This window comes from Hippocampus bargibanti, linkage group LG03, assembly GCF_051943395.1.
Source record: "Hippocampus bargibanti isolate YZ-2025 linkage group LG03, ASM5194339v1, whole genome shotgun sequence".
Classification (NCBI taxonomy): domain Eukaryota; kingdom Metazoa; phylum Chordata; class Actinopteri; order Syngnathiformes; family Syngnathidae; genus Hippocampus; species Hippocampus bargibanti.
Window position 1 is genome coordinate 24,111,620 of NC_142736.1, and position 19,203 is coordinate 24,130,822.

The following is a 19,203-nucleotide window of genomic DNA, read 5'->3' on the forward strand; positions in this document are numbered from 1 at the left end:
CACAAGTATAATGTATATGGGTTTGAAACACATTGTTGAACTTGTCAAACCGTGACCAAGAAATTGAATCTACAGTGCAGCTGTCATAGTGGAAAGCTTCCATTGTAATCAAAGAAAACTGCACAGTGAACCATGTGAGACTCACCCATCCACACTGCAAAAAATCTTTTTCCCCTGCTTCAATGCTGCTTTGCAGTTCTGCAGGCGCAAAGTTGGCAGAAACTGCAAAGACGCACAAATCTGTTTGAGGCAGGGCAGCTGTGCAATGTTCTGTTTTTCATTACATTTAAATGAATCGCATCAATGTGTACCCACGACCCAAAGTGATCTACTTAATTAATTCAGTGCAAATTAATTAGGCCTACATTTGAAAACCCTGCATAACTGGATAATCACTTGGCAAATGTCAAAATGCGTACGATGATGCCGCACTCGTGAATGAATGCCGGGAATGTAAACAGAAGTTGTCTCCCAAATGTCCTGCAGAAAGAAACTTTACACACAGAAGACAGACATTCCTAAATCTCGTGAAGGCACATCAACATTTTGAAATTAGCCACGTCAGTTCCTGAGAAACTCTATGCCCTGAAACCGTTTGTTGTCTTTTTATATTGATCAAGAATTTCAGCAAATATTTTGCCAAATGAAAGGAAAAATTTGAATAGCACTACATAAGTAGTTTTGTAACATTGCATTTTTAAACTTTGGAATATAGCCTGACTGTACTTTGCTTTTTAAACCACCTTATATTCATAGTTTTACTATTGTTTACTTTTCCATGGGGTTGTCATCACCGATTTACGTGATTGTGTTTGCTGTGTCTTCCTGCATCATTGTTAATGTGCGTTTATGTGTGTCTCTTTGATTATGTGTCAGACCACAATGAAAAGCATATAATCCGGCGCTATGGGCAATATCAACAGAGGAACGCCTGCAGTAAAGGGCATTGAAAGTTTCCTTGACACACACAGTCACTGCATCAACAGTCCACTATTGGGGGCTGAGGAGGGTGATGATTTGACAAAGCGTTCAAATGAATTTTCTTTGCTTCGGAGGGAGTGCAAGGGTGAGGGGGTCGAATGGGGATTACATGGATGACATGAGCATCAGGAGAACCACCCTCCCCTCTATGTTCTGTCCTCTGCTCTCTTTCTTCCCATCACGTCACGTTGTCTCCTTTGTCAGGTGCATCTCAAAATCCCACGAGCCGGCTTGGGGAGTAACAGAATATATGTACCGCTCCCTTCACATCATTACACACACACACACACACACACACACACACACACACACACACACACACACACACACACACACACACACACACATATATATATATATATATATATATATATATATATATATATATATATATATATATATATATATATATATAAAATCCTGGGCGGCCCGGTAGTCGAGTGGTTAGCACACCGGCTTCACAGTGCAGAGGTCGCCGGTTCGCGTTCCGGTCCGGTCTCCCTGTGTGGAGTTTGCATGTTCTCCCCGGACCCGCGTGGGTTTTCTCCGCGTCCTCCGGTTTCCTCCCACACTCCAAAAACATGCATGGCAGGCAGATTGACCACTCCAAATTGTCCCTAGGTGTGAGTGTGAGAGTGACTGTTGTATGTCTTTGTGTGCCCTGCGATTGGCTGGCAACCAATTCAGGGTGTCCCCCGCCTCGTGCCCGAAGACAGCTGAGATAGGCTCCAGCAACCCCCGCGACCCTAATGAGGAATAAGCGGTACGGAAAATGAGATGAGATGAGATGAGATATAAAATCCTCGTCTCACCCCACATGGGTGGTGTCTGTCCCCCATTTTAGCTCGGGTCCTCTACCAGAGGCCAAGAAGCTTGAGGGTTCTGCGCAGTATCCATGCTGTTCCCAGCACTGCGCTTTTCTGGACCGAGATATCCGATGTTGTTGTTGATCCCGGGATCTGTTGCAACCACTCGCCGAGGTTGGGGGTCACTGCCCCGAGTGCTCCGACCACCACAGGCATGACTGTCACCTTTACCTTCCAAGCTCTCTCCAGCTCCTCTCTTAGCCCTTGGTATTTCTCGATTTTCTTATGTTCCTTCTTTCTGATGTTTCCATCACTCTGGACCGCTACATGCACGGCAACGGCTTTCCTTTGCCCTTTATCTATGACCATGATATCTGGTTGGTTGGCCATTACCATCTTATCAGTCTGTATCTGGAAGTCCCACAGGATCTTTGCTCGGTCATTCTCTACTACCTTTGGAGGTGTTTCCCATTTTGACCTTGGGGTTTCGAGTCCATACTCCTCACAGATATATATATACAGTAAAGTCTCGTTATATCGATATCGGATATATCGATAGTCACGGTTATATCGATACTATTTCTATGCACGCACGGAGAAAATTACATGCAAACAGGGTCGGATATATCGATAGTCCCGGTTATATCGATATTTTTTCGGACTCCCTTGAATATCAATATAACGAGACTTTACTATATATATATATATATATATATATATATATATATATATATATATTCAGCCAATGTGTTGCTATTAGGATTTTTGGTGGAAATGAAGTAAGGTAAATGCGCAAGGTAAAAGTCACTCTGTCCATGGGGATTTCTGACAAGGTGTGAACATTGAAAGGCTTTAAAGTCAAATGCATACCCCCAAAGGCCTTAAGGCAAGGGCACCTTTCCACACTCTCTCACCACATACACATGTACCTTGGGCAACCCAACACGGAACATGCTCACATATCCAAACTATGATACAAGGGCATGTAAATAGAGTAGAGTACTCAGAGAAAACCCACTCTGGCATCAGTGAGAACATGCAAACTCCACACAGGAATGCCACAGCCATGATCTGTACGTGCTAACCAGTTCACCAATGTGCCGCCCCTGAATCCAAATGATATAAGTCAATAAATGTTTCCCAATCGTGGGGCATATTGACCTTATTTGAATCATTAAATAGTGACATTGCTGATGGGAAAAAGGACCTCCTGAAGTGTTGAGAACGCAAGTGTATTGAGATAAGCCGCCCACTGCGACTGCTGCTCTAACTCACTGGGGAAAGGTGAAGAGAGCGATTAGCAATGTGGATGATGGCCCAAAGCTTGTCCTGTGTCACTACTATTTGTGCCACGTGCGCCACTTATACAGTAGCAGGCGCTCGAGCCAGATTTGCCTCTTAATGACGCTGTCATGGCTTCAACTACCTGCAGACCAAGGAGAAGCTGATATTTCTATGCGCCTAATTTGCCATAGTGTCTCGGCCAGATAGCTCTAGCGAGATATTATAAGCTTTCTTTCATATACAGTAAAGTCTCGTTATATCGATATTCAAGGGAGTCCGAAAAAATATCGATATAACCGGGACTATCGATATATCCGATCCTGCGCCGAACTGCATTAAACAAAAGCCGCCAAAAGAGGGCAGCCAAGCGCCATATAAGAAACGGAGCTGGCCATTAGCTCCCTTTTTTTTTGGGTGAGAGATGTTCCCCCAATGTTGCCTCAAAATGGCACATATAATTATTTAATGATTGTAAACATGTATGCTTTAATCTTCAGAACTACAGTGTATTTGAAACATATTCATAACTGGATGTGTAACAAGAAAGCATATTATCCGAATCTGAAGCCATTGTTTGGATTCACAAGCAATGCAAGACGTCTTGGCGTGAAGTCATTTTTATTTGCATTTGAATAAAAAGTGACATCGGCTGTCCTTTAATACACAGTATGGAATGTTAATAATTTTCAAAATCATCACGCTTCAGCAGACAAAACAAGAAACATTGTTGCAAAAAACGATTGCATTCATATACAGTACAGTGGGCATGTACATAACACAACAGGGAAACTGCAACGCTTACATCTTACTGTATTATGTATACAATTTAAAAAAGTCATCAATCTTCTTCTGCTTCCCATTTTTACCTTTTATCACAAACACTTCAATCTCGTCTGCTACACACGAGCTAGCGTCTGAAAATGAAAATGGCTCTGCTACACGGGTGCTGGGCACGTAACCAAGTGACCTGACCAAGTCGACCAATGGCGCGACTGATGGCGTGACACGTAACCAAGACACGTGACCAAGTTGACCAATGGCGCGACCGATGGCGTGTCACGTGACAAAGTCACACGGCCAAGTCGGCCAATAGCGCGACCGATGGCGGCTCATGTGACCAAGTCGACCAATGGCGCGACCGATGGCGGCTCACGTAACAAGACACGTGACCAAGTTGACCAATGGCGCGACGGATATATCGATATAAACAACAAAAATGGCCGGCGGGGGATGAAAAGGAGCACCGTAATAACCGGATTATCGTAATAACCGGGTATCGTACTAAACGCTACTAATTATACATAAAAAGACTAGAAATGTGCAAGGGAAATGAAAATAGTATCATAATAAGCGGTACTATCGAGATAACCGATATCGATATAACGAGACTTTACTGTAACCAGTTTCAACAAAACACTTGGATGCATTTTTTCAGTTGGATTTCGTTTTGGGCGGAATCTCCCTGGGTTTTCTAAATATACTGAGTACAAATATTTGAATCTTTGGTAGGCTGGTTTACATCCAGTTCGAGAAGTTTCAAATGTGTGTGACTTCGCAGTCCACCATACACTAAGTTACTGCACCCATGCATTGGCAGGAACCTGAGAAAAGATCTGCCATTTTTCTTTTCTGGCAAGTGTCGCAGGCTACACAAAAAAAACATGTCAGCAGTGGGCAACCGTGGCCAAGTGGTTAGGAACAGTGCCTAAAAGAGCTGGAATCCCATTTTATAGTCATGTTTGTTGTGCCCTTTGGCAAGGCATCAATACTTAAAAAATACAAAAAATTCTACCCAGGCCCTACAAGTTTGTGTTTTGTAAAATTCTATTTGAGAAGATCCCCTTGATATTGTCACAGTTTTCAATTAGGTCACAATATTTGTATTTACATTCCCATGTTAAAGAATCACAATATTGAAGGTGGTCTGAAAACAGTTGGGGGTTTCATTGCCTGTCAGCATCCTACAACAAGGCCTATTTTTCTTTATGGATGGGTGTCCAAACAGGCGTGAAGTCGTTGGCACGATATTCTGATTAAATGACTTGTTTTGGATTCATTTCACATAAAATAATAGAACGCATGCAGCATGTCACACGGAGCGCTGCACATGTTCAACTGGCGACAACCCATCCGCCACAGAGGGTATTTCAGTTTTAAAATGTGATATTTCCCAAATGGATTTCATGACTTTAATTGGTCTGAGGAAAGCTCCAAGCACCGTGACAGCAAGCCGCAGACTTCACTGAGTCACCTAAGAGAGACATTTTCGGGTTGCACACCAATGGGTGGGTCACAGCTCTAAATGACGAGATGTCAGGTATGTGAAAAATTAAAAAATACAAAGAATGGGAGATGGGATTTTTCTTATGTATTCATTTTCGGTTTTTGATAAGTGGGTTAATCATATGTTATACTTGTTTTATTTTGCAGGTATCATCGGTGGAGTTGGAAGGGATTCGTTTTCCTCATTTGTGCTGTAGCATCACCTACAGACTGTCTGCACATTTCAAGTACAGGTTTTGCATGTTATTACGTCATTAAATGGCTGCAGTGTTGTTTTGCAGATGGTTAGAATAGCAAAGATGGGGCTTGAAGGTTGGAGGTGCGACAATGAAATGCCTTCCGTTTCAAGAAAAGGTTGAGGTTGTACTTACTAAATGAACAAGTGCACTCAACCTGCAGGATTCCAATTATACTAACACCCCCCATCTGTGTCTGTATTGTACTTCATTTGGCATTGTGACAATAGAAATCTACGTGCTCCGTCAGCAGTTGAGAGTGTATTTATGAGCTCATTCATGTTGGTTACAACTGCAATTACGTCTCTTTTATATATCCTAAAAATGTCCAGAAGGATGATGGACTGACATAATGCATAATTGCACAAAAGCTGGCGTGCATAAACATGGAGCATAGATATGGTATCTTCAAAGTCTGAAATAAAAATTAAACTGAAAGCAATTCTGATGGCAGAAATCCCAGCACCTTTAGTCAAACAATTTTTCAAATGGAACTTGGTAGATGACGATTTTCATCGGAGGGAATACAACTGCAGTATTTGTTCAAAGAAAGTGAAGCACTTTTTGTATTTACGTGTGATGGTGTTTACTCATTTAGGGTTGCAATTAAAAAGAAATCCAGACCACTCCAGACAATTTATCCTTGTTTTTTGGAGCTCAACGATCAAGTACCCAACCACTTCGCTGCCTCAAGAATTCAATGTTTTTATTGTCATTGCGCACTGTCTGGTTTGCTCGTGACTCACTTCAAAATAAAACTGCAGCAAAGTCCTAAAACCACACGCCGTTGAAGGCATCTCGTACTGCATTTCTATTACTCCAGAAATGGCAATAGGCTTCGGACAGAAAGTAGACATCATTCCAGTAGCTGGCTGTTTTTTCATGACTGGGTGGGTATTGAAATAATGAAGTGGAAATAACACCCAATGTATGGGCACAGTGTATGGTGGGCCTCCTGCTGTGGGAGAAGTGCTGTCATTTACTCTGTGTGAACATTAGTTTCAAACAATTTGTGTGGTCTTCACCAAGAAAGAAAAGAATGTACCTTGTGCTAAAAATGGACTTGACGGAACAGAGTGAGCAGTGGCGGTTTAGCAGGCATATTTGCCAGGATTTAAGGGGGACTTTGCGCATTGAGACTGACGACAAAGAGAAGACAGCCGCTGTGTTTAGGAAATACGGATATACCTAACAGCAAATGTGGCTTAAGATTGTTAAGTGTGTAGGAGCAGTTTCTGTTGACAAACTGTATATATTCAATTTCAAGATTACTTGCATTTTGTGTCTCATTCTCATGCCAGCCACATCTAAAAATAAATTCTAATCCTGCCTTACTACTATATATATATATATATATATATATATATATATATATACAGTATATCTAGATAGATAGATAGATAGATAGATAGATAGATAGATAGATAGATAGATAGATAGATAGATAGATAGATAGATAGATAGATAGATAGATATAAAATCCTCATCTCACCCCCCATGAGTGGTGTCTGTCCCCCATTTTAGCTCTACCAGAGGCCAGGAAGCTTGAGGGTTCTGCGCAGTATCCGGGCTGTTCCCAGCACTGCACTTTTCTGGACCCGAGATATCCAATGTTGCAACCACTCGTCGAGTTTGGGGGTCACTGCCCCGAGTGCTCCGACCACCACAGGTACGACTATCACCTATACCTTCCAGGCTCTCTCCAGCTCCTCTCTGAGCCCTTGGTATTTCTCGATTTTCTCATATTCCTTCCTTCTGATGTTTCCATCACTCAGGACCGCTACATCCACGACAACGGCTTTCCTTTGCCCATTATCTATGACCATGATATCTGGTGGGTTGACCATTACCATCTTGTCAGTCTGTATCTGGAAGTCCCACAGGATCTTTGCTCGGTCATTCTCTACTACGTTGGGAGGTGTTTCCCATTTTGACCTTGGGGTTTCCAGTCCATACACCGCACAAATGTTTCGGTAGACTATGGGTCTTGTCTGGTGTGGTATATCCGTGTCTCTATGGCTCTGGTGTTCAGGGCCTGCTCTTGAGCAGCCAGGATGAGTGCCTCTGTGTTGTCCTTTAGGCCAGCCCTCTCTAGCCACTGATAGGACTTCTTGAGATCAGCCACTTCAGTTATGGTTCTGTGGTACATCCCGTGTATGGGCTTTTCCTCCCATGATTGTCCCTCTTCCAGCACCTCATCCTCTGTTCTCCATTGTCTGAGACATTCCCTGAGTACATCATCCGTTGGAGCCTTCTCTTTGATGCATTCATTGAACTTGGATGTTCCAAACTGGACAGTGGCTCTCACACTCACTAGTCCCCGGCCTCCTTCCTTACGGCTTGTGTACAGTCTCAGGGTGCTGGACTTGGGATGGAACCCGCCATGCATTGTGAAGTGAGTTTTCGGGTCTTAACATCCGTGGTCTGAATCTCTTCCTTTGGCCACCTTATTATTCCTGCAGGGTATCTGATCACTGGCAGGGCATAGCTGTTTACTGCCCGGGTCTTGTTCTTGCCATTGAACTGGCTTCTTAGGACTTGCCTCACCCTTTGGAAGGAACTGCACCCTTTGAGGAATCCTTCGTGATCAGGATTGTTCGCCCTTCGGTTAGCCATATTAGGTGAGTCCCATCCATCAGCAACTGGTTCATTTGTGCTGCTAGGCTCTAGTGGAGTGCAGTGAGTTTTTTTAGCCAGTAGGTGTGGCCCGTATCCGGGCCTGGTGCCGTCCATTTTTTCATACCTGAGACTCTTTCTTGTATGTCTGCCGCTGTGATGGTAACTGGGTTCTGTTCAGGGAGGTTGCTGTGCTCCTCTTTCAGAGTCACTAGCCATTATACACTGCTGTTATGTGTGACCTCCTTCGCCCATATGCCTTTCCAGTATATTTCAGTTTCTATCCTTGGAGGGTCTGCTCTGCTGTTAGAACCCTGCCACTGAGCGTACACTTTCACAGGTTGTGTTGCGAACAGCCTGTTTATTCTTCTGGCCTCATTCTCTTTCGTGTACCTCTTTAGGCAACTGGACAAGGCCTGGAGCCTTTGTTTGGCAGTTTTGAGTGCTTCAGGTATCTGCATGTACCTCTTGGGTATTGGCCTTTTATTCACACCTCTCTGGGTCTCCGTCAATTGACTCACATCTTTCCGAGCCGCCTTGATTTTAGCCTCCAACCGTCTTTTCCATGGTGGGTAACGAATCTCGGGGCTCTCACGGTTGCTCTCGTAGCCAAGCATTTCTAGGATCACTGATGCTGAAGCGTATATCAGCTCATTGGTTTCCGTGATCGTTCCGGTCTGGATCGTTCACAGTTTCCATGAGACTTTCAGGTGGTACTTCACATAGCCGTTGTAATCGGTTTCTTAGTTGCCCAGTTTTCCTTCTTGCCACGATCTTGTCTCTCAGGTCAGTTGCTGCTTCGCTCAGTATTTCATTCATTGGGGCTGGCTTCCAAATCTCATCATTCATTGGGGCTTGCCTCCCAATCTCTGGTCTAACCTCTTCCTCTGATGTGGCAGCCTGGGGCCCTTCACCTCGGAATTTGTGGTGTACCTCATCAATATCAAGTTGTGATAGCAGTTTCCGTTTGTGGATATTGGAACACTGAGCTACTAGTTGTTTCGTGGTCAACCGTGACTGTGGTTTCCACGTAACCATTCAGCCCCCATTCTCAGCATGTAACCCCTCTGACTAGGATTGCTGGAGTAGTAGCATTCCAACAGAGCCATGTTATCACATCTCGTCCATCTCTGCTTTGTTCCAGTAGCCCATTTTTCATCAAGGTGCTCTGATTCCCCAGCAACTGACGCAGACCTTGTTTGGCCGGGCGACGCCTGAGCCGGCATGTCATTCGATTTATTGTCTGTCATCATTGTATGAGGTAGGCATTAGCGTGATGGGTCTTGCCCAAGGACCCACACTGGATGATGTTTTGTGCTCATTTTCTCAGCCCCAAGCGGGATTCCAACCCTCGTCTCCCGTATGCCAACTGCCCGTATTATCAACCGAGTACCCAGCCCAGTATATATATATATATATATATATATATATATATATATATATATATATATATATATATATATATATATATATATATATATATATATATATATTCATTCCTTTTCTATCTCTCCAATGGATTTTATCTTTGTTCCATCAGCCATCTTTCAATTGCTGTTCCTCTCATCTGTATTGACCTATTTGATCTCATTCACCACCTCTCTCTACCTCTCTCCTTCTTTCTCTCGCCACACGCATAACCACATGATTAATCTCACACACACTCAAACTCAGTTTTCTCTTGAGACAATTCCATATGTGTGAACATTTATCCAATGTTGTTAAAATGTTATTCAGCATGTGTCTACTAGTTGTTTCTCAGTCTAGCTCTTTTCTCTTTTTCCTCTGTTTTTCCTTGCGGGTTCCCTTGACCTTTGTGTCCGCTCTTGCCTGGTGTCGTATCTGTGTTCGTTTGATGTTGCAGCATCTCCTTCAAAAAGCTGTTTTAAAAGAGCCAGAAAGATGTTTCACTTCTCAATTGGATATCATCACCATGGTAACTCATTGTGGGGAACCAATATCCACTGTCGCTGTTTTCTTGGCAGCCCACATCAGGAATGCCATAATTCCCTCATTTTGAGACATAGTGACAAATTATATGACATTTCAGCAAACACGTTGAGGACTTTTCATAGGAATCTTTTTCATTTTTAAGGAGTGCTGTCTGTGTTTTTAGGAAAGCATCAAGGTGCTGAAAATAGATCTTCTATGAACATTTTCCTACACGTAAGAATCCGACACCCTGCCCATTGGACGATGAGTAGTTCTCTTGAATGTGTGACGTTTGCGGCAGTGGCGCGGCTTTAGCAAATTAATTGCATTAACTCGAAAGGCGCAGCTGTAAAGGTCTTATGGCCCGGACCAGTAACCCAGCCAGGAGAAGGTTGAAGATGCCATCTCCTCAGCCTGCCAACATTCAATTTGCTCATAGTAATAAATATATTTACAGGCTCACATCAATCTTCCGTCTATGTTTTTAAGCTAACACACACTAAATTTAACACATGTTCCATTTTTATCCTTCCTTTCCTCTTCCGTGTCAGCGGTCCCATATTGCCTGGCAATTTTTTGTCACATCACTCTCAAGGTTTTTGGCATGTTGGAATTTGGGGTAAAATCGAAGATGAGTGTTTGAGGATCCCTCTTGAAATATTCATTGGAGATGTGTTTCGTGTGACAAATCACCCTGACCAGTCCTTGGGGTTTGGCAGCTGTCTGTCATCTATCATTACCCATTTCGATCTACCAGAGCAGAAATTCACAAGCAGAGCAACGCAGTACACGAGTGTGCTGTACGATATTACATGGTTGTAGCACCACATCACCAAATAACTTTTTTTTTGAATGTTTGGGACAGGGATCGGGGGAACCACAATTTCAGATTTTTGTGGGTTTGCTTTGGTTTTGCGGCTTAGTTGTTTTGAAATCATGTGCATGATAAACGAATAATAATAATATACTGTACATATATTAAAAGAAAACTCACCGGATAACCTTTGAAATCCGACTTTCACACCTACTCGCACACAAGTCAGCTACAGAACAGAATGTTCAGATTCTTCACAATACAAACGGCCTACACAACCAAATTTGAGATTCCATTACACCCACCGTTCTGTAATCCAGTTTCCTAACATTCATATAATTTGCATATTAAACTTTTTTTTTTGCTGTGGGAACAAAACACAAAAACAAAACAATCAGAGTTTCTGGGAAAACATGCTCGTGAGTTGGCACGCTCTCAGTTGGTAAGAAAGATAGAAATAATGCCAGCATCTTGACAAATGGGTGAGAATTTGCTGGTGCAAACATAAAACTTTTCCCTCATCTATATTGATTCACTGACAAGGCATTATTGATCACAGCTTATCCATTCCCTCCCCATAGACGGCAACAAGCATAAAAAGAGTTTGTTGCTTACATTTTTAAATAATGTCAAAGGTTTAGGTAGCTGGAAAGCAACGCAACACTGTTTCAAAACTCCTTTTCAACCAAATCGTTTCATGAACTTTTTCTTGACCAAAATGGGCACATTCAGGTTGTGTTTATTTTATATTCACAACATGCAAACACCTAAAGAGGGGACCGGGGAGATAATGGGGATAAATCCCAGCTCAGATGTTCTAAAAATGACAGGAAGCCATTCAGTCTTCCTCTTAGTCACCCAGTCAAGCAGCACGGAGAAGAGCGCCAGGGGTGTGGTATATAAATTCCTGTGCACATGACATCTTATGTAAACTGTTTTGAAATGTGAAGCAGTAATGAATTGCTATGGCCGAATAGATTGAATTAAATCGGGTTTAATTCAGGTTGTACTGTAGATGTGATGGTGCCAAACAAACTCCCTCTCTGTCACAGTCAAATTAGAAAAACGGGTTATACAATATCATCTATGAGCAGTCCTGTGCATGTTCTCCTGTGATTGTATTGTTTTCCTTGTCAAGCCTCAAGCCTAAATTGTCCACATAAGGGAATAGTGTAAAAAGTGTAATTCACGTTGAGGATGCATTTGGCTTGTCACATTTCCGCCATCTCTGTTTGTTCTTTACAGCTTATTACCACCTTTTTGTTGTTGTTTTTTATAACTTTAACAGATGGCTGAAGATTGTGTTGACGAAAACGGACAATGTTAACATTTGCAGTTAAATACTGTTATTCATCTCAACAAGGACAAATCCCCAAATTGAGGCCAAATTGAAATTCAACGGAACTTCATGAACTGACCTCAGCAACTGTATATAGGTACTGTTTGATTAAACAAGTCAACTAGCTGTGACACGAGCATGTAAAAATCAGAGTGACTTAATTTGATTTTAACAAGCTTAAGCTGTCAATTTGGCACATTTATAGAGGGTATGTTTGTGTTGTGTGAACAAAGGTGCAGTGTGGAATAAGAAATTTCTGAGATTGAATTGAGCATTACGTTTGTCCAGACAACAACCTGGAGGCAACTTCAAGAGAAGAGAGGCAGGATTCCAGCCTCATTTTTCGATAAATGAAGTGTCAAAATGGTGACACGGCGGCTTTTCACCTTTAATTCTCTCAGTTTGCTTTCTCTTATTTCATCTCCCCTCAGTGCGCTCTCTCAGCATTAACAGGTGTTTAGAGCAGTAGGAGGCCTGCTGACCTAAATATTCTCCTCAGTTCTACCCTCGGCGCCTGCTGCATCACGTCCGAGCCAGCCCCCAGTGACCCTCTCTGTCACTTTCATTCAATGTTAACGCCAGACTTTTTAGGTGTGTGAGGGTCTACTTGAAAATTTAACAACCAAGTACATTATGCTCTCTATCCTAGACAACGTTTTGGTCAATGGGAAAAAGTCTCTCCTAAATTACATATTGCTAACTGATGCTAATACATGCTAATCATTGTGGCACCAAATTTCATAACGACCTATTTAGGTAAATCACAACACTTAAGGGAAAGGTAAAAAAAAAAATCATGTTTCTATTTTGAGCAGATAAAATGTAGTCATGACTGATACCAGTACTTGATTCAGCTGTCTTTAAGAAAGCGAGATGTCACACCTGGTTTGCAAGATGGACTACTTAGCATGCCAGATTAAAAAATGTCACATCTAGGAAACAAAAACATGTCCCAATATTGTGACCAGCTACATTTTTTGCTTCTGAAAAAAACATTGTGCTGTGTGCAGTTTAGATGATGAATATTTTATTTGTTTGGGGGGGATGTTGACCCCCACCCAAGAAATATTTTTCCAACCAACTTTATGTTGAAAGCAAAACATGTCCACACTCATTTGAATCTTAAACAGGTTTTCCTGAAAAACTCATGAATACTGTCAAAAATAGTTCCATTGTTAGGAGGCCAGAAAGAGTGCTGCCATTGCCATCCTGTGTCATCAGGCAACTGTGTGAAGTCCACTTCTATCAATTCACGAGCAAATGATGTTCCACATTGATTTTAACCTCTTTGTGATAGTCTTCCCACTTTTAGAGTGATACAAAAAGATAAACACCTGCATAGATCAATTTTAGCATTGTCTACAGCTTCCCAAAACCTTGAGATATACTTATTTGCACCATAGCACATCACATTTAGCAACCTTTACTAGCAACCGATGGAAGTAGACATTGAATTTTGCTTGCTTCCCACCCAACTCATGTGCAGCCAGAATTTAACACTGCAAGGTTTTACTGTGAGGTGAATGTGCTAAACAGTCATATGTTGAAGTATGTTCTGAAAATCCATATGCAGACAAATGTGTATCAACTGGATCTGGCACTATTGATGTCTACTTTTCCTGATCCTGTTCAACTCTTAACATAATGTGCAAACTGTGCTCAACTTTGTGATGAGTCGGTGACAAGTCAAAGCAGCTTAGAGAATCAAGAACACAATATGACACAGGCAGAAGGACAGAACTGCCGAGTGCGGAGGGACTTAGTTCGACTAGCTTGAGCCGTCTCCTCGTTTCTTTGTGCATGTCTTCTCACGCGCATGTGTGTGTTCAAGTCTTTCGTTGGCCCTGGGTTTCTTTGTCGCTCTGCTTCTATGCCTCCCTCTCCACCTCCACCCCACACCCCTACCCGTACATCCTACCTATCCCTCGCCCCTAACCCCACGCTTCCTCTTCATGTTGCTCTTTGCTTCCCTTGCCGTTGTGTTGGATTAGTTCCATTGCCTGGTTATCTAGCGTTGGCCCATTTTTCACAAGAAAGCGTTGTTTTCACATTGCGCTCACGCTGGAAGAAGTGATGCGGTAGTGAAAGTTTGACTAGGCAAGCATACGTCAGAAGTTGTTGACAAGAAATATCTTTGACAGGTTAATCTGGGATTGTATTTAGACAAGCAGAAAGAAAGACAAAACAAAATCTCACTCAGACAAGAAATTCTCCCTCACACATACACTGGTTTTACGTTGCCGTGTTCTATCTTTCTCAAACATAGACAATCCCCAAGGAATAAAAGAAAAAAAGGAAGGCAACGAGAAAATCACATTTTGTTTTTTATTGAACCAATTTATAGGAGCCCCTGCCTGGGCATACCCCTGTGAGAAACAGTCCATTGAATCCCTCCATATTTCTGGAAGACGCAAATTGCGTAACTCCTCATGCACTTCAAACGAACTGTCAACATCTCCTTGGCACAAGCCGCATCTGCCAGTTGTTCATCCCTGATTTAAAGTAAGAAAAAAAATATTGTTGCTCCAAGGCTGCTCCTACACATATATGCCAATCGACCCACGTAACTCAAGGCAATGCACATTCAACAATCAGGCATACTCGACTGCACAATACTGTTAATATCTGTGTTAGCATCAAGAGCCAGCGACTAGAATATGTCCTCGCAGCCTGACACTATTCTCTCCATACCACAATACACTGTAGCACTATAACATGATTAACAAGCACACCAGGAGCCAATCAAATCAATACCAAGAGCCTCAAACATTTTACTTGGCGCAGTACATGCGTGCGTTCTTCAGCAATTGTAAAAGACCTGAGAAAAACTTGGGTCCCCACTTATAGTTGCTGTTTCAATAATTCAAACCGGATACGTATGAGAGATGGTGGCAGTAAAAATTGTCTACGGTCAGCTGGATTTCACTCAGATGCATTTGATTTCAGTTACGAGAAGTTGCAGAGCAATTGAAAGAAACTTTGAAACATCTTCTTCAGCATATCCTAAAGTATTGCTACCTAGCCAGTCACGACGTCCTGAGAAATCAAAGTTTTCTATCAACTTTCTTCCTTGAAGACAGGGAAAACAAGTTTGACAGTAAATTTAGAGAACTATGAAGATCATCTTTTTTTTTACTTTAGCAAGTAGAAGGCGTATCTTGGCGATTGTGGTTGAAAAACAAACAAGAAATCAAGATGCACACACTGATGCCATCTTTCGTCAGCATGAGTGGGATGCAGGAGATTTACTGCTGCTGATGCACAGCTGGGGCCACCGTGGAAATGCCTCAGATGTCAGGTCAGCTCGTCTTTCCGACGAGATTGCTAAATTTCCCCACATAAAGTCTGAGGGCAGTTGCACGGCTGCCTGCGAGAGAAAGATAGAGCCGGGCTCCCCTTCGAAACAAAAGAAGGCATTCAGGCTTTGATTGCTTTCCTCTGAATGACTGTGGGAGCCCAAACGATGGGCTCGTGTCAGTGTTGAAAGAAGACAGGTTTTAGGTCACAAAACAGACCACCACCACTTATTACACACACACACACACACACACACACACACACACACACACACACACACACACACACACACACACACACACACACACACACACACACACACACACACACACACACACACACACACACACACACACACACACACACACACACACACACACACACACACACACACACCTAAAAAAGTGAGAGTGAAAAGACCTATGCACCTTTCTCATTGCTAAAATCAATAATCAGGGATGTTAATTGCTTTGGGGGAAGTGTCATTTAAATCAGAGTCGATTCTGAAACGTCATAAGGTCTCACAATAAATTGCGCCACAATTTAGGAAATTCCTGACTGGTAAGTTGGGACCCAAAAGTGGGTCACGGTTAGTTGGAAAATTTGGCAGGGGTTACTTTGGTGTCAACGGTGCAGAAATATGACATTTATATATTACAGATGTTAACCTTGTCAGGATTTGGAAGGTGGTGGTGGTGGTGGTGTTGTACCCCAAAAAACAGGCAAGAGGGAGGATCAGGGTGTATTTGACAAATTGTATTAAATAAAGTTCTCAAACAACAAAGTCATCAGAACAGAAAGGTCCAAAGTAGCAAACAAAAACATGAGTAAAACGTGACAAGATGGAACAAACCTGTCAGGGTAAAACAAACAATGACCCAATACTGAAAGGTCGTGCCGGGAGTCCTTTTAACTTCCATTGATTAAAACGACCAACGCCTGTGCAGCTGCAGGCAGGGCCCTACAGTGCCACCCGTTGGTGGCAAACCAAAACATGACAAACCTAAAGGGTTTTGAATTTGCAGTTCACATACATCATCACTGTCTCAACATACATCATCACTGTCTCAACCAGAAACTCTGAAAGGAACTTTGAATGTCAAACCCGAGCAACCATAGTTCACATAAAAAATCTGGCCCCCGTGTGATAACGATTGAGAACCAATGGTCTAAAATATAGATTGTTTATAATAATGCAGTAAAGCTTTGAGCTGTGTGACCCAGCTTGTTTGTTTTTTGTTTTCTTTTCTTTTTTGGATGGATTTGTTTGAAGTTTTTTTTTTTTTTTTTGCTTGACAACAAAGACTTGAGATATGAGCATCTTTGATTCGGCACTGGTCGATCTCATTGTAGTCTTATTGAGCCTAATTGTAGATTTTGGGGGAAATTCACAATATCCATTATTATTCACTGGACAAGTCATATATCTGTTGCATTTATGTGAGGCCATGACTTGTCAATACTCAGTTTTTCCTCATCCATTGCAACATTTGGGCACTGAAAAAAGGCAATCATTATCCATGTCTGAAAACAATCTAAATGATGTTACTGTAGCCAATACCGTTTTACTCTTCAGTATTATTTTCAAAAATTGTATGTTTATGTTTTCAAGTTGTTCCAGATTTTTAATAGTGACGATTTCAAGCTACAAATGTAAAATAGTCATCATCATTAATTAATCATTATTTTCAGTGTCAGAATGAAAATGATGCTTTCAATGGATCGAAAAAAATAAGGAGTCAAAGAAAAGAGCATCAGCTGTGAGGAATTTGTAAAATTGCACTGAGGGGGCGAGCACAAGTGAGCTGCTGGTACACTTCACTCTCCTGTTGTCTCGACACAGCTGGACTTCACTGGAGGCTGTTGGCACAGCTGTCAAATCACCTTGTGTGAGGCATACATGTGGAGCGGAGATTGTGCCAACGAGGTTCATGACGCACACACACGAAAGCACACATACACATTGCACACAAGATGACATACTTTTCTGATCATGTTTTTTTTTTATTTTATGACAATCATGGTTATTGTTTAAAATGTTGTACAATATGGATTGGTTCTAATTAAAAAATACTTGTTAAGTTAAACAGCATTCTTGAAGGTCACATCAAATGATCTTCTCAAGATGACCTGAATTTTATGACTTTGTAGGTCCGTGACTATTTCACATGAACATCCACGCCAAATGTTTGATGGGTTTTACATTTGACCATAAAGATTTTATAACTTATTTTCCCGTCTATTTGACCGCAATGTTAACGTGACTTAAAAGAGTTCCGGCAGTGTCGAAAGGTTTTCTGATGACCACTTGGCTATGAGACTGTTATTATTTCCTTTTTTTTTGTTGAAAATCTATATAAATTAGAAGGTTGTTTTGGGCGTACTTATGGTACATGACTATATGTATGTATTTTCCTTCACAGTCAAGTAATTTTCCGGTGTATGAGTATAAGGCGCACCCACAATGAATGGTGTGTTTTCAAACTTTTCCCATATATAAGGTGTACCGGAGTATAAAACACACCTTCAATGAATGACAACATGTTTCCAAATATAATATACGAATATTTAAAAGTTTTTCAAATATAGGGCACACCACATTATAAGGTGCTAGAGTAGAGGCTGGGGTTACGCATTGAAATTGGTGTCGTTGGCTGCTGACAGTAGTTAGCAGACCTGTTGTGGATCAATATTATTTGACATAATAGGGACACCGTCATATAAGGCGCAGGGTGATATTTTGAACAAAATCAAGGCTTTTGGGTGCGCCTTATTCACCGGAAAATACGGTACACAAGTTGACTGCCCGATACACATACACAAACTAAAATACCTAAGTGGCTGAAACTGTACTTGCCAGAATATCTTGATGAGTGAGTGAAGCATGACTATGTTATTATCATCTGATTCATCAGTCAGTTGATACACTTTCAGCTGGAAAAAGTGTGTATTTTCTTGAAGCTCAGTCAAGTCAGCTGTCCTTTTGTGCTCCTCTGGGCAAACCACTAAATAGTGAATTATAAAGCTGCTGGATAGAACGTTTTCACAAAACAAAAACAAACCCCCCTCCCCCCCAAAAAACAACACTTATCAAAAACTGCCCCAGCAAGCTTCCCAGCTCATCCCTCCGCCACACAAACTCTGTTATAAATAAACTCCCAGCAGCAAGCCAAATTTGTGAATGTTTTTTTAACGAGCGTGGCAACAAATCACCAAATACCGATGCTGCCACTTGTTTGGCATTCTGATCATATTGATGATGAGAATACGGGCATGTGTTTGTGGCTTTTTTAGCACATTTACAGAACAGCTCATTTTAAGCTCAAATGTACAACAGCAAACGCCATTAATTGGTTCCAGTTGTTTTCAAAGCCAAACATAAAATGTGTTTTACTTTTAACATGAAAAATAACACTCGATAATTTTGCACTTGGTAAAAGTACATGCAAGAACAGAATCACACCGAATGCAAAGCATTTTCGAGGTGTTATGTGTCATAGGTGTTTGGTAATTCACAGTAAAAAAAGAAAAACAACAATTAATCAATACATGTTAGTCCCAATTGACATGCTTTGGCTAAAGAAAATCGACACATTTTATACTCGACGGTGTCAA

General features: G+C 41.7%; 1 protein-coding gene across 1 annotated transcript in view; it reads right to left on the bottom strand.

Moving 5' to 3' along the window:
* Positions 1–19,203, bottom strand: part of csmd1a (CUB and Sushi multiple domains 1a) — a 379,749-nt gene that overhangs the window by 270,385 nt on the left and 90,161 nt on the right. The window lies entirely within an intron of this gene.